Raw genomic sequence first — 12,022 nt, forward strand, 5'->3', positions numbered from 1 at the left:
ACAGTCTCCCACACTGGTACTAGCGAGGCGTTAAGCTGTGTAACTTCTGCGATCTAACAAGAGCAGGGACATTCAGCTTAGAATGGCCATTGACATTAAAGGCTTTAATCCATAGTCCTTTTTAATCGATTGTGAAACAAAATCTAAACAACATAATAAAAAGTCAACCGCACCACGGATTCCCAGACAGTCTCCCACACTGGTACTAGCGAGGCATTAAGCTGTGTAACTTCTGCGTTCTGACGAGAGCAGGCACATTCAGCTTAGAATGGCCATTGACGTTAAATGCTTTAATCCATAGTCCTTTTTAATCGATTGTGAAACAAAATCTAAACGACATAATAAAAATTCAACCGCACCACGGATTCCCAGACAGTCTCCCACACTGGTACTAGTGAGGCCTTAAGCTGTGTAACTTCTGCGATCTGACGAGAGCAGGGACATTCAGCTTAGAATGGCCATTGACATTAAATGCTTTAATCCATAGTCCTTTTTAATCGATTGTGAAACAAAATCGAAACAACATAATAAAAAGTCAACCGCTCCACGGATTCCCAGACAGTCTCCCACACTGGTACTAGCGAGGCCTTAGGCTGTGTAACTTCTGCGATCTGACGAGAGCAGGGGCATTCAGCTTAGAATGGCCATTGACATTAAATGCTTTAATCCATAGTCCTTTTTAATCGATTGTGAAACAAAATCTAAACGACATAATAAAAATTCAACCGCACCACGGATTCCCAGACAGTCTCCCACACTGGTACTAGCGAGGGCTTAAGCTGTGTAACTTCTGCGATCTGACGAGAGCAGGCACATTCAGCTTAGAATGGCCATTGACGGTAAATGCTTTAATCCATAGTCCTATTTAATCTATTGTGAAACAAAATCTAAACGACATAATAAAAAGTCAACCGCACCACGGATTCCCAGACAGTCTACCACACTGGTACTAGCGAGGCGTTAAGCTATGTAACTTCTGCGATCTAACGAGAGCAGGCACATTCAGCTTAGAATGGCCATTGACATTAAATGCTTTAATCCATAGTCCTTTTTAATCGATTGTGAAACAAAATCTAAACGACATAATAAGAAGTCAACCCCACCACGGATTCACAGACAGTCTCCCACATTGGTACTAGCGAGGCCTTAAGCTGTGTAACTTCTGCGATCTGACGAGAGCAGGCACACTCAGCCTAGAATGGCCATTGACATTAAAAGCCTTAATCCATAGTCCTATTTAATCTATTGTGAAACAAAATCTAAACAACATAATAAAAAGTCAACCGCACCACGGATTCCCAGACAGTCTCCCACACTTGTACTAGCGAGGCCTTAAGCTGTGTAACTTCTGCGATCTGACGAGAGCAGGGACATTCAGTTTAGAATGGCCATTGACATTAAATTCTTTAATCCATAGTCCTTTTTAATCGATTGTGAAACAAAATCTAAACGACATAATAAAAAGTTAACTGCACCACAGATTCCCAGACAGTCTCCCACACTGGTACTAGCGAGGCCTTAAGCTGTGTAACTTCTGCGATCTGACGAGAGCAGGCACATTCAGCTTAGAATTGCCATTGACGTTAAATGCTTTAATCCATAGTCCTATTTAATCTATTGTGAAACAAAATCTAAACAACATAATAAAAAGTCAACCGCACCACGGATTCCCAGACAGTCTCCCACACTGGTACTAGTGAGGCGTTAAGCTGTGTAACTTCTGCGATCTAACGAGAGCAGGCACATTCAGCTTAGAGTGGCCATTGACATTAAATGCTTTAATCCATAGTCCTTTTTAATCGATTGTGAAACAAAATCTAAACGACATAATAAAAAGTAAACCGCACCACTGATTCCCAGACAGTCTCCCACACTGGTACTAGCGAGGCCTTAAGCTGTGTAACTTCTGCGATCTGACGAGAGCAGGCACATTCAGCTTAGAATGGCCATTGACGTTAAATGCTTTAATCCATAGTCCTATTTAATCTATTGTGAAACAAAATCTAAACGACATAATAAAAAGTCAACCGCACCACGGATTCCCAGACAGTCTCCCACACTGGTACTAGCGAGGCGTTAAGCTGTGTAACTTCTGCGATCTAACGAGAGCAGGCACATTCAGCTTAGAATGGCCATTGACATTAAATGCTTTAATCCATAGTCCTTTTTAATCGATTGTGAAACAAAATCTAAACGACATAATAAAAGGTCAACCGCACCACGAATTCCCAGACAGTCTCCCACACTGGTACTAGCGAGGCCTTAAGCTGTGTAACTTCTGCGATCTGACGAGATCAGGGACATTCAGCTTAGAATGGCCATTGACATTAAAGCCTTAATCCATAGTCCTATTTAATCTACTGTGAAACAAAATCTAAACAACATAATAAAAAGTCAACCACACCACGGATTCCCAGACAGTCTCCCACACTGGTACTAGCGAGGCCTTAAGCTGTGTAACTTCTGCGATCTGACGAGAGTAGGCACATTCAGCTTAGAATGGCCATTGACGTTAAATGCTTTAATCCATAGTCCTATTTAATCTATTGTGAAACAAAATCTAAACGACATAATAAAAAGTCAACCGCACCACGGATTCCCAGACAGTCTCCCACCCTGGTACTAGCGAGGCCTTAAGCTGTGTAACTTCTGCGATCTGACGAGAGCAGGCACATTCAGCTTAGAATGGCCATTGACATTAAATGCTTTAATCCATAGTCCTTTTTAATCGATTGTGAAACAAAATCTAAACGACATAATAAAAAGTCAACCGCACCACGGATTCCCAGACAGTCTCCCACACTGGTACTAGCGAGGCCTTAAGCTGTGTAACTTCTGCGATCTGACGAGAGTAGGCACATTCAGCTTAGAATGGCCATTGACATTAAATGCTTTAATCCATAGTCCTTTTTAATCGATTGTGAAACAAAATCTAAACGACATAATAAAAAGTCAACCGCACCACGGATTCCCAGACAGTCTCCCACACTGGTACTAGCGAGGCCTTAAGCTGTGTAACTTCTGCGATCTGACGAGAGCAGGCACATTCAGCTTAGAATGGCCATTGACATTAAATGCTTTAATTCATAGTCCTTTTTAATCGATTGTGAAACAAAATCTAAACGACATAATAAAAAGTCAACCGCACCACGGATTCCCAGACAGTCTCCCACACTCGTACTAGTGAGGCCTTAAGCTGTGTAACTTCTGCGATCTGACGAGAGCAGGGACATTCAGCTTAGAATGGCCATTGACATTAAATGCTTTAATCCATAGTCCTTTTTAATCGATTGTGAAACAAAATCGAAACAACATAATAAAAAGTCAACTGCACCACGGATTCCCAGACAGTCTCCCACACTGGTACTAGCGAGGCCTTAGGCTGTGTAACTTCTGCGATCTGACGAGAGCAGGGGCATTCAGCTTAGAATGGCCATTGACGTTAAATGCTTTAATCCATAGTCCTATTTAATCTATTGTGAAACAAAATCTAAACGACATAATAAAAAGTCAACCGCACCACGGATTCCCAGACAGTCTCCCACACTCGTACTAGCGAGGCCTTAAGCTGTGTAACTTCTGCGATCTAACGAGAGCAGGCACATTCAGCTTAGAATGGCCATTGACATTAAATGCTTTAATCCATAGTCCTTTTTAATCGATTGTGAAACAAAATCTAAACGACATAATAAAAATTCAACCGCACCACGTATTCCCAGACAGTCCCCCACACTGGTACTAGCGAGGCTTTAAGCTGTGTAACTTCTGCGATCTGACGAGAGCAGGCACGTTTAGCTTAGAATGGCCATTGACATTAAAAGCCTTAATCCATAGTCCTATTTAATCTATTGTGAAACAAAATCTAAACGACATAATAAAAAGTCAACCACACCACGGATTCCCAGACAGTCTCCCACACTAGTACTAGCGAGGCGTTAAGCTGTGTAACTTCTGCGATCTAACGAGAGCAGGCACATTCAGCTTAGAATGGCCATTGACATTAAATGCTTTAATCCATAGTCCTTTTTAATCGATTGTGAAACAAAATCTAAACGACATAATAAAAAGTAAACCGCACCACGTATTCCCAGACAGTCTCCCACACTGGTACTAGCGAGGCCTTAAGCTGTGTAACTTCTGCGATCTGACGAGAGCAGGCACATTCAGCTTAGAATGGCCATTGACATAAAAAGCCTTAATCCATAGTCCTATTTAATCTATTGTGAAACAAAATCTAAACAACATAATAAAAAGTCAACCGCACCACGGATTCCCAGACAGTCTCCCACACTCGTACAAGCGAGGCCTTAAGCTGTGTAACTTCTGCGATCTGACGAGAGCAGGGACATTCAGCTTAGAATGGCCATTGACATTAAACACTTTAATCCATAGTCCTTTTTAATCGATTGTGAAACAAAATCTAAACGACATAATAAAATTCAACTGCACCACGTATTCCCAGACAGTCTCCCACACTGGTACTAGCGAGGCATTAAGCTGTGTAACTTCTGCGTTCTGACGAGAGCAGGCACATTCAGCTTAGAATGGCCATTGACGTTAAATGCTTTAATCCATAGTCCTATTTAATCTATTGTGAAACAAAATCTAAACGACATAATAAAAAGTCAACCGCACCACGGATTCCCAGACAGTCTCCCACACTGGTACTAGCGAGGCCTTAAGCTGTGTAACTTCTGCAATCTGACGAGAGCAGGCACATTCAGCTTAGAATGGCCATTGACGTTAAATGCTTTAATCCATAGTCCTATTTAATCTATTGTGAAACAAAATCTAAACGACATAATAAAAAGTCAACCGCACCACGGATTCCCAGACAGTCTCCCACACTGGTACTAGCGAGGCGTTAAGCTGTGTAACTTCTGCGCTCTAACGAGAGCAGGCACATTCAGCTTAGAATGGCCATTGACAATAAATGCTTTAATCCATAGTCCTTTTTAATCGATTGTAAAACAAAATCTAAACGACATAATAAAAAGTCAACCGCACCACGGATTCCCAGACAGTCTCCCACACTGGTACTAGCGAGGCCTTAAACTGTGTTACTTCTGCGATCTGACGAGAGTAGGCACATTCAGCTTAGAATGGCCATTGACGTTAAATGCTTTAATCCATAGTCCTATTTAATCTATTGTGAAACAAAATCTAAACGACATAATAAAAAGTCAACCGCACCACGGATTCCCAGACAGTCTCCCACACTGGTACTAGCGAGGCCTTAAGCTGTGTAACTTCTGCGATCTGACGAGAGCAGGCACATTCAGCTTAGAATGGCCATTGACATTAAATGCTTTAATCCATAGTCCTTTTTAATCGATTGTGAAACAAAATCTAAACGACATAATAAAAAGTCAACCGCACCACGGATTCCCAGACAGTCTCCCACACTGGTACTAGCGAGGCCTTAAGCTGTGTAATTTCTGCGTTCTGACGAGAGCAGGCACATTCAGCTTAGAATGGCCATTGACATTAAATGCTTTAATCCATAGTCCTATTTAATCTATTGTGAAACAAAATCTAAACGACATAATAAAAAGGCAACCGCACCACGGATTCCCAGACAGTCTCCCACACTGGTACTAGCGAGGCCTTAAACTGTGTAACTTCTGCGATCTGACGAGAGCAGGCACATTCAGCTTAGAATGGCCATTGACATTAAATGCTTTAATCCATAGTCCTTTTTAATCGATTGTGAAACAAAATCTAAACGACATAATAAAAAGTCAACCGCACCACGGATTCCCAGACAGTCTCCCACACTGGTACTAGCGAGGCCTTAAGCTGTGTAACTTCTGCGATCTGACGAGAGCAGGCACATTCAGCTTAGAATGGCCATTGACATTAAATGCTTTAATCCATAGTCCTTTTTAATCGATTGTGAAACAAAATCTAAACGACATAATAAAAAGGCAAGCGCACCACGGATTCCCAGACAGTCTCCCACACTGGTACTAGCGAGGCCTTAAGCTGTGTAACTTCTGCGTTCTGACGAGAGCAGGCACATTCAGCTTAGAATGGCCATTGACGTTAAATGCTTTAATCCATAGTCCTATTTAATCTATTGTGAAACAAAATCTAAACGACATAATAAAAAGTCAACCGCACCACGGATTCCCAGACAGTCTCCCACACTAGTACTAGCGAGGCCTTAAGCTGTGTAACTTCTGCGATCTGACGAGAGCAGGCACATTCAGCTTAGAATGGCCATTGACATTAAATGCTTTAATTCATAGTCCTTTTTAATCGATTGTGAAACAAAATCTAAACGACATAATAAAAAGTTAACCGCACCACGGATTCCCAGACAGTCTCCCACACTGGTACTAGTGAGGCCTTAAGCTGTGTAACTTCTGCGATCTGACGAGAGCAGGGACATTCAGCTTAGAATGGCCATTGACATTAAATGCTTTAATCCATAGTCCTTTTTAATCGATTGTGAAACAAAATCGAAACAACATAATAAAAAGTCAACCGCACCACGGATTCCCAGACAGTCTCCCACACTGGTACTAGCAAGGCCTTAGGCTGTGTAACCTCTGCGATCTGACGAGAGCAGGGGCATTCAGCTTAGAATGGCCATTGACATTAAATGCTTTAATCCATAGTCCTATTTAATCGATTGTGACACAAAATCTAAACGACATAATAAAAATTCAACGCACCACGGATTCCCAGACAGTCTCCCACACTGGTACTAGCGAGACCTTAAGCTGTGTAACTTCTGCGATCTAACGAGAGCAGGCACACTCAGCTTAGAATGGCCATTGACATTAAAAGCCTTAATCCATAGTCCTATTTAATCTATTGTGAAACAAAATCTAAACAACATAATAAAAAGTCAACCGCACCACGGATTCCCAGACAGTCTCCCACACTCGTACTAGCAAGGCCTTAAGCTGTGTAACTTCTGCGATCTGACGAGAGCAGGGACATTCAGCTTAGAATGGCCATTGACATTAAATTCTTTAATCCATAGTCCTTTTTAATCAATTGTGAAACAAAATCTAAACGACATAATAAAAAGTCAACTGCACCACGGATTCCCAGACAGTCTCCCACACTGGTACTAGCGAGGGCTTAAGCTGTGTAACTTCTGCGATCTGACGAGAGCAGGCACATTTAGCTTAGAATGGCCATTGACGTTAAATGCTTTAATCCATAGTCCTATTTAATCTATTGTGAAACAAAATCTAAACGACATAATAAAAAGTCAACCGCACCACGGATTCCCAGACAGTCTCCCACACTCGTACTAGCGAGGCCTTAAGCTGTGTAACTTCTGCGATCTGACGAGAGCAGGCACATTTAGCTTAGAATGGCCATTGACATTAAAAGCCTTAATCCATAGTCCTATTTAATCTATTGTGAAACAAAATCTAAACAACATAATAAAAAGTCAACCGCACCACGGATTCCCAGACAGTCTCCCACACTCGTACAATCGAGGCCTTAAGCTGTGTAACTTCTGCGATCTGACGAGAGCAGTGACATTCAGCTTAGAATGGCCATTGACATTAAATGCTTTAATCCATAGTCCTTTTTAATCGATTGTGAAACAAAATCTAAACGACATAATAAAAATTCAACCGCACCACGTATTCCCAGACAGTCTCCCACACTGGTACTAGCGAGGCATTAAGCTGTGTAACTTCTGCGTTCTGACGAGAGCAGGCACATTCAGCTTAGAATGGCCATTGACGTTAAATGCGTTAATCCATAGTCCTATTTAATCTATTGTGAAACAAAATCTAAACGACATAATAAAAAGTCAACCGCACCACGGATTCCCAGACAGTCTCCCACACTAGTACTAGCGAGGCGTTAAGCTGTGTAACTTCTGCGATCTAACGAGAGCAGGCACATTCAGCTTAGAATGGCCATTGACATTAAATGCTTTAATCCATAGTCCTTTTTAATCGATTGTGAAACAAAATCTAAACGACATAATAAAAAGTCAACCGCACCACGAATTCCCAGACAGTCTCCCACACTGGTATTAGCGAGGCCTTAAGCTGTGTAACTTCTGCGATCTGATGAGAGCAGGGAGATTCAGCTTAGAATGGCCATTAACACTAAAGCCTTAATCCATAGTCCTATTTAATCTACTGTGAAGCAAAATCTAAACAACATAGTAAAAAGTCAACCACACCACGGATTCCCAGACAGTCTCCCACACTGGTACTAGCGAGGCCTTAAGCTGTGTAACTTCTGCGATCTGACGAGAGCAGGCACATTCAGCTTAGAATGGCCATTGACATTAAAAGCCTTAATCCATAGTCCTATTTAATCTATTGTGAAACAAAATCTAAACAACATAATAAAAAGTCAACCGCACCACGGATTCCCAGACAGTCTCCCACACTAGTACTAGCGAGGCCTTAAGCTGTGTAACTTCTGCGATCTGACGAGAGCAGGCACATTCAGCTTAGAATGGCCATTAACATTAAATGCTTTAATCCATAGTCCTTTTTAATCGATTGTGAAACAAAATCTAAACGACATAATAAAAAGTCAACCGCACCACTGATTCCCAGACAGTCTCCCACACTGGTACTAGCGAGGCCTTAAGCTGTGTAACTTCTGCGATCTGACGAGAGCAGGCACATTCAGCTTAGAATGGCCATTGATATTAAATGCTTTAATCCATAGTCCTTTTTAATCGATTGTGAAACAAAATCTAAACTACATAATAAAAAGTCAACCGCACCACGGATTCTCAGACAGTCTCCCACAATGGTACTAGCGAGGCCTTAAGCTGTGTAACTTCTGCGATCTGACGAGAGCAGGCACATTCAGCTTAGAACGGCCATTGACGTTAAATGCTTTAATCCATAGTCCTATTTAATCTATTGTGAAACAAAATCTAAACGACATAATAAAAAGTCAACCGCACCACGGATTCCCAGACAGTCTCCCACACTGGTACTAGCGAGGCGTTAAGCTGTGTAACTTCTGCGATCTAACGAGAGCAGGCACAGCCAGCTTAAAATGGCCATTGACATTAAATGCTTTAATCCATAGTCCTTTTTAATCGATTGTGAAACAAAATCGAAACGACATAATAAAAAGTCAACCGCACCACGGATTCCCAGACAGTCTCCCACACTGGTACTAGCGAGGCCTTAAGCTGTGTAACTTCTGCGATCTGACGAGAGCAGGCACATTCAGCTTAGAATGGCCATTGACATTAAAAGCCTTAATCCATAGTCCTATTTAATCTATTGTGAAACAAAATCTAAACAACATAATAAAAAGTCAACCGCACCACGGATTCCCAGACAGTCTCCCACACTGGTACTAGCGAGGCCTTAAGCTGTGTAACTTCTGCGATCTGACGAGAGCAGGGACTTTCATCTTAGAATGGCCATTGACATTAAATGCTTTAATCCATAGTCCTTTTTAATCGATTGTGAAACAAAATCTAAACGACATAATAAAAAGTCAACCGCACCACGGATTCCCAGACAGTCTCCCACACTGGTACTAGCGAGGCCTTAAGCTGTGTAACTTCTGCGATCTGACGAGAGCAGGCACATTCAGCTTAGAATGGCCATTGACGTTAAATGCTTTAATCCATAGTCCTATTTAATCTATTGTGAAACAAAATCTAAACGACATAATAAAAAGTCAACCGCACCACGGATTCCCAGACAGTCTCCCACACTGGTACTAGCGAGGCGTTAAGCTGTGTAACTTCTGCGATCTAACGAGAGCAGGCACATCCAGCTTAGAATGGCCATTGACATTAAATGCTTTAATCCATAGTCCTTTTTAATCGATTGTGAAACAAAATCTAAACGACATAATAAAAAGTCAACCGCACCACGGATTCCCAGACAGTCTCCCACACTGGTACTAGCGAGGCCTTAAGCTGTGTAACTTCTGCGATCTGACGAGAGCAGGCACATTCAGCTTAGAATGGCCATTGACATTAAAAGCCTTAATCCATAGTCCTATTTAATCTATTGTGAAACAAAATCTAAACAACATAATAAAAAGTCAACCGCACCACGGATTCCCAGACAGTCTCCCACACTGGTACTAGCGAGGCCTTAAGCTGTGTAACTTCTGCGATCTGACGAGAGCAGGGACTTTCAGCTTAGAATGGCCATTGACATTAAATGCTTTAATCCATAGTCCTTTTTAATCGATTGTGAAACAAAATCTAAACGACATAATAAAAAGTCAACCGCACCACGGATTCCCAGACAGTCTCCCACACTGGTACTAGCGAGGCCTTAAGCTGTGTAACTTCTGCGATCTGACGAGAGCAGGCACATTCAGCTTAGAATGGCCATTGACGTTAAATGCTTTAATCCATAGTCCTATTTAATCTATTGTGAAACAAAATCTAAACGACATAATAAAAAGTCAACCGCACCACGGATTCCCAGACAGTCTCCCACACTGGTACTAGCGAGGCGTTAAGCTGTGTAACTTCTGCGATCTAACGAGAGCAGGCACATCCAGCTTAGAATGGCCATTGACATTAAATGCTTTAATCCATAGTCCTTTTTAATCGATTGTGAAACAAAATCTAAACGACATAATAAGAAGTCAACCGCACCATGGATTCCCAGACAGTCTCCCACACTGGTACTAGCGAGGCCTTAAGCTGTGTAACTTCTGCGATCTGACGAGAGCAGGCACATTCAGCTTAGAATGGCCATTGACATTAAAAGCCTTAATCCATAGTCCTATTTAATCTATTGTGAAACAAAATCTAAACAACATAATAAAAAGTCAACCGCACCACGGATTCCCAGACAGTCTCCCACACTGGTACTAGCGAGGCCTTAAGCTGTGTAACTTCTGCGATCTGACGAGAGCAGGCACATTCAGCTTAGAATGGCCATTGACGTTAAATGCTTTAATCCATAGTCCTATTTAATCTATTGTGAAACAAAATCTAAACGACATAATAAAAAGTCAACCGCACCACGGATTCCCAGACAGTCTCCCACACTGGTACTAGCGAGGCGTTAAGCTGTGTAACTTCTGCGATCTAACGAGAGCAGGCACATCCAGCTTAGAATGGCCATTGACATTAAATGCTTTAATCCATAGTCCTTTTTAATCGATTGTGAAACAAAATCTAAACGACATAATAAAAAGTCAACCGCACCACGGATTCCCAGACAGTCTCCCACACTGGTACTAGCGAGGCCTTAAGCTGTGTAACTTCTGCGATCTGACGAGAGCAGGCACATTCAGCTTAGAATGGCCATTGACGTTAAATGCTTTAATCCATAGTCCTATTTAATCTATTGTGAAACAAAATCTAAACGACATAATAAAAAGTCAACCGCACCACGGATTCCCAGACAGTCTCCCACACTGGTACTAGCGAGGCGTTAAGCTGTGTAACTTCTGCGATCTAACGAGAGCAGGCACATCCAGCTTAGAATGGCCATTGACATTAAATGCTTTAATCCATAGTCCTTTTTAATCGATTGTGAAACAAAATCTAAACGACATAATAAGAAGTCAACCGCACCATGGATTCCCAGACAGTCTCCCACACTGGTACTAGCGAGGCCTTAAGCTGTGTAACTTCTGCGATCTGACGAGAGCAGGGACTTTCAGCTTAGAATGGCCATTGACATTAAATGCTTTAATCCATAGTCCTTTTTAATCGATTGTGAAACAAAATCTAAACGACATAATAAAAAGTCAACCGCACCACGGATTCCCAGACAGTCTCCCACACTGGTACTAGCGAGGCCTTAAGCTGTGTAACTTCTGCGATCTGACGAGAGCAGGCACATTCAGCTTAGAATGGCCATTGACGTTAAATGCTTTAATCCATAGTCCTATTTAATCTATTGTGAAACAAAATCTAAACTACATAATAAAAAGTGAACCGCACCACGGATTCCCAGACAGTCTCCCACACTGGTACTAGCGAGGCCTTAAGCTGTGTAACTTCTGCGATCTGACGAGAGCAGGCACATTCAGCTTAGAATGGCCATTGACATTAAAAGCCTTAATCCATAGTCCTATT

General features: G+C 41.9%; 60 pseudogenes; all 60 read right to left on the reverse strand.

Annotated features, from left to right (window-relative positions):
• Positions 1–161: 161 nt before the first annotated feature.
• LOC142737475 (5S ribosomal RNA) lies at positions 162–280 on the reverse strand (annotated as a pseudogene).
• A 67-nt stretch (positions 281–347) lies between these two features.
• Positions 348–466, reverse strand: LOC142666168 (5S ribosomal RNA; annotated as a pseudogene).
• Positions 467–533: 67 nt separating this feature from the next.
• LOC142666326 (5S ribosomal RNA) lies at positions 534–652 on the reverse strand (annotated as a pseudogene).
• Positions 653–719: 67 nt separating this feature from the next.
• On the reverse strand, positions 720–838 carry LOC142689743 (5S ribosomal RNA; annotated as a pseudogene).
• Positions 839–1,277: 439 nt separating this feature from the next.
• On the reverse strand, positions 1,278–1,396 carry LOC142686133 (5S ribosomal RNA; annotated as a pseudogene).
• A 67-nt stretch (positions 1,397–1,463) lies between these two features.
• LOC142685085 (5S ribosomal RNA) lies at positions 1,464–1,582 on the reverse strand (annotated as a pseudogene).
• Positions 1,583–1,649: 67 nt separating this feature from the next.
• Positions 1,650–1,768, reverse strand: LOC142707670 (5S ribosomal RNA; annotated as a pseudogene).
• A 67-nt stretch (positions 1,769–1,835) lies between these two features.
• On the reverse strand, positions 1,836–1,954 carry LOC142667529 (5S ribosomal RNA; annotated as a pseudogene).
• A 67-nt stretch (positions 1,955–2,021) lies between these two features.
• LOC142681004 (5S ribosomal RNA) lies at positions 2,022–2,140 on the reverse strand (annotated as a pseudogene).
• Positions 2,141–2,207: 67 nt separating this feature from the next.
• LOC142736761 (5S ribosomal RNA) lies at positions 2,208–2,326 on the reverse strand (annotated as a pseudogene).
• Positions 2,327–2,392: 66 nt separating this feature from the next.
• LOC142683099 (5S ribosomal RNA) lies at positions 2,393–2,511 on the reverse strand (annotated as a pseudogene).
• Positions 2,512–2,578: 67 nt separating this feature from the next.
• LOC142735650 (5S ribosomal RNA) lies at positions 2,579–2,697 on the reverse strand (annotated as a pseudogene).
• A 67-nt stretch (positions 2,698–2,764) lies between these two features.
• On the reverse strand, positions 2,765–2,883 carry LOC142738327 (5S ribosomal RNA; annotated as a pseudogene).
• A 67-nt stretch (positions 2,884–2,950) lies between these two features.
• Positions 2,951–3,069, reverse strand: LOC142700347 (5S ribosomal RNA; annotated as a pseudogene).
• Positions 3,070–3,136: 67 nt separating this feature from the next.
• LOC142738317 (5S ribosomal RNA) lies at positions 3,137–3,255 on the reverse strand (annotated as a pseudogene).
• A 67-nt stretch (positions 3,256–3,322) lies between these two features.
• On the reverse strand, positions 3,323–3,441 carry LOC142735937 (5S ribosomal RNA; annotated as a pseudogene).
• A 67-nt stretch (positions 3,442–3,508) lies between these two features.
• Positions 3,509–3,627, reverse strand: LOC142737275 (5S ribosomal RNA; annotated as a pseudogene).
• Positions 3,628–3,880: 253 nt separating this feature from the next.
• On the reverse strand, positions 3,881–3,999 carry LOC142693677 (5S ribosomal RNA; annotated as a pseudogene).
• A 67-nt stretch (positions 4,000–4,066) lies between these two features.
• Positions 4,067–4,185, reverse strand: LOC142734761 (5S ribosomal RNA; annotated as a pseudogene).
• Positions 4,186–4,252: 67 nt separating this feature from the next.
• On the reverse strand, positions 4,253–4,371 carry LOC142675764 (5S ribosomal RNA; annotated as a pseudogene).
• Positions 4,372–4,437: 66 nt separating this feature from the next.
• LOC142680046 (5S ribosomal RNA) lies at positions 4,438–4,556 on the reverse strand (annotated as a pseudogene).
• Positions 4,557–4,623: 67 nt separating this feature from the next.
• On the reverse strand, positions 4,624–4,742 carry LOC142736467 (5S ribosomal RNA; annotated as a pseudogene).
• Positions 4,743–4,809: 67 nt separating this feature from the next.
• Positions 4,810–4,928, reverse strand: LOC142695523 (5S ribosomal RNA; annotated as a pseudogene).
• A 67-nt stretch (positions 4,929–4,995) lies between these two features.
• Positions 4,996–5,114, reverse strand: LOC142699777 (5S ribosomal RNA; annotated as a pseudogene).
• A 67-nt stretch (positions 5,115–5,181) lies between these two features.
• Positions 5,182–5,300, reverse strand: LOC142700453 (5S ribosomal RNA; annotated as a pseudogene).
• A 67-nt stretch (positions 5,301–5,367) lies between these two features.
• On the reverse strand, positions 5,368–5,486 carry LOC142714821 (5S ribosomal RNA; annotated as a pseudogene).
• Positions 5,487–5,553: 67 nt separating this feature from the next.
• Positions 5,554–5,672, reverse strand: LOC142737506 (5S ribosomal RNA; annotated as a pseudogene).
• A 67-nt stretch (positions 5,673–5,739) lies between these two features.
• On the reverse strand, positions 5,740–5,858 carry LOC142700566 (5S ribosomal RNA; annotated as a pseudogene).
• A 67-nt stretch (positions 5,859–5,925) lies between these two features.
• LOC142738352 (5S ribosomal RNA) lies at positions 5,926–6,044 on the reverse strand (annotated as a pseudogene).
• Positions 6,045–6,111: 67 nt separating this feature from the next.
• Positions 6,112–6,230, reverse strand: LOC142736126 (5S ribosomal RNA; annotated as a pseudogene).
• A 67-nt stretch (positions 6,231–6,297) lies between these two features.
• On the reverse strand, positions 6,298–6,416 carry LOC142665821 (5S ribosomal RNA; annotated as a pseudogene).
• A 67-nt stretch (positions 6,417–6,483) lies between these two features.
• LOC142690252 (5S ribosomal RNA) lies at positions 6,484–6,602 on the reverse strand (annotated as a pseudogene).
• Positions 6,603–6,854: 252 nt separating this feature from the next.
• On the reverse strand, positions 6,855–6,973 carry LOC142671960 (5S ribosomal RNA; annotated as a pseudogene).
• A 67-nt stretch (positions 6,974–7,040) lies between these two features.
• On the reverse strand, positions 7,041–7,159 carry LOC142692135 (5S ribosomal RNA; annotated as a pseudogene).
• A 67-nt stretch (positions 7,160–7,226) lies between these two features.
• LOC142676421 (5S ribosomal RNA) lies at positions 7,227–7,345 on the reverse strand (annotated as a pseudogene).
• A 67-nt stretch (positions 7,346–7,412) lies between these two features.
• Positions 7,413–7,531, reverse strand: LOC142706561 (5S ribosomal RNA; annotated as a pseudogene).
• A 67-nt stretch (positions 7,532–7,598) lies between these two features.
• On the reverse strand, positions 7,599–7,717 carry LOC142678199 (5S ribosomal RNA; annotated as a pseudogene).
• A 67-nt stretch (positions 7,718–7,784) lies between these two features.
• LOC142673715 (5S ribosomal RNA) lies at positions 7,785–7,903 on the reverse strand (annotated as a pseudogene).
• A 67-nt stretch (positions 7,904–7,970) lies between these two features.
• On the reverse strand, positions 7,971–8,089 carry LOC142680089 (5S ribosomal RNA; annotated as a pseudogene).
• Positions 8,090–8,155: 66 nt separating this feature from the next.
• On the reverse strand, positions 8,156–8,274 carry LOC142733079 (5S ribosomal RNA; annotated as a pseudogene).
• A 67-nt stretch (positions 8,275–8,341) lies between these two features.
• LOC142724588 (5S ribosomal RNA) lies at positions 8,342–8,460 on the reverse strand (annotated as a pseudogene).
• A 67-nt stretch (positions 8,461–8,527) lies between these two features.
• Positions 8,528–8,646, reverse strand: LOC142665624 (5S ribosomal RNA; annotated as a pseudogene).
• Positions 8,647–8,713: 67 nt separating this feature from the next.
• LOC142677105 (5S ribosomal RNA) lies at positions 8,714–8,832 on the reverse strand (annotated as a pseudogene).
• Positions 8,833–8,899: 67 nt separating this feature from the next.
• Positions 8,900–9,018, reverse strand: LOC142691151 (5S ribosomal RNA; annotated as a pseudogene).
• A 67-nt stretch (positions 9,019–9,085) lies between these two features.
• Positions 9,086–9,204, reverse strand: LOC142737943 (5S ribosomal RNA; annotated as a pseudogene).
• Positions 9,205–9,271: 67 nt separating this feature from the next.
• Positions 9,272–9,390, reverse strand: LOC142737093 (5S ribosomal RNA; annotated as a pseudogene).
• Positions 9,391–9,457: 67 nt separating this feature from the next.
• Positions 9,458–9,576, reverse strand: LOC142700688 (5S ribosomal RNA; annotated as a pseudogene).
• Positions 9,577–9,643: 67 nt separating this feature from the next.
• LOC142682091 (5S ribosomal RNA) lies at positions 9,644–9,762 on the reverse strand (annotated as a pseudogene).
• Positions 9,763–9,829: 67 nt separating this feature from the next.
• On the reverse strand, positions 9,830–9,948 carry LOC142700802 (5S ribosomal RNA; annotated as a pseudogene).
• Positions 9,949–10,015: 67 nt separating this feature from the next.
• On the reverse strand, positions 10,016–10,134 carry LOC142716367 (5S ribosomal RNA; annotated as a pseudogene).
• A 67-nt stretch (positions 10,135–10,201) lies between these two features.
• LOC142700922 (5S ribosomal RNA) lies at positions 10,202–10,320 on the reverse strand (annotated as a pseudogene).
• Positions 10,321–10,387: 67 nt separating this feature from the next.
• LOC142682102 (5S ribosomal RNA) lies at positions 10,388–10,506 on the reverse strand (annotated as a pseudogene).
• Positions 10,507–10,573: 67 nt separating this feature from the next.
• On the reverse strand, positions 10,574–10,692 carry LOC142737305 (5S ribosomal RNA; annotated as a pseudogene).
• Positions 10,693–10,759: 67 nt separating this feature from the next.
• On the reverse strand, positions 10,760–10,878 carry LOC142701043 (5S ribosomal RNA; annotated as a pseudogene).
• Positions 10,879–10,945: 67 nt separating this feature from the next.
• Positions 10,946–11,064, reverse strand: LOC142682113 (5S ribosomal RNA; annotated as a pseudogene).
• Positions 11,065–11,131: 67 nt separating this feature from the next.
• Positions 11,132–11,250, reverse strand: LOC142701161 (5S ribosomal RNA; annotated as a pseudogene).
• Positions 11,251–11,317: 67 nt separating this feature from the next.
• On the reverse strand, positions 11,318–11,436 carry LOC142682124 (5S ribosomal RNA; annotated as a pseudogene).
• Positions 11,437–11,503: 67 nt separating this feature from the next.
• Positions 11,504–11,622, reverse strand: LOC142737654 (5S ribosomal RNA; annotated as a pseudogene).
• A 67-nt stretch (positions 11,623–11,689) lies between these two features.
• On the reverse strand, positions 11,690–11,808 carry LOC142701280 (5S ribosomal RNA; annotated as a pseudogene).
• Positions 11,809–11,875: 67 nt separating this feature from the next.
• On the reverse strand, positions 11,876–11,994 carry LOC142737529 (5S ribosomal RNA; annotated as a pseudogene).
• Between the last annotated feature and the right edge of the window lie 28 nt (positions 11,995–12,022).

Source organism: Rhinoderma darwinii, chromosome 1 (genome assembly GCF_050947455.1).
Source record: "Rhinoderma darwinii isolate aRhiDar2 chromosome 1, aRhiDar2.hap1, whole genome shotgun sequence".
Lineage (NCBI taxonomy): Eukaryota > Metazoa > Chordata > Amphibia > Anura > Rhinodermatidae > Rhinoderma > Rhinoderma darwinii.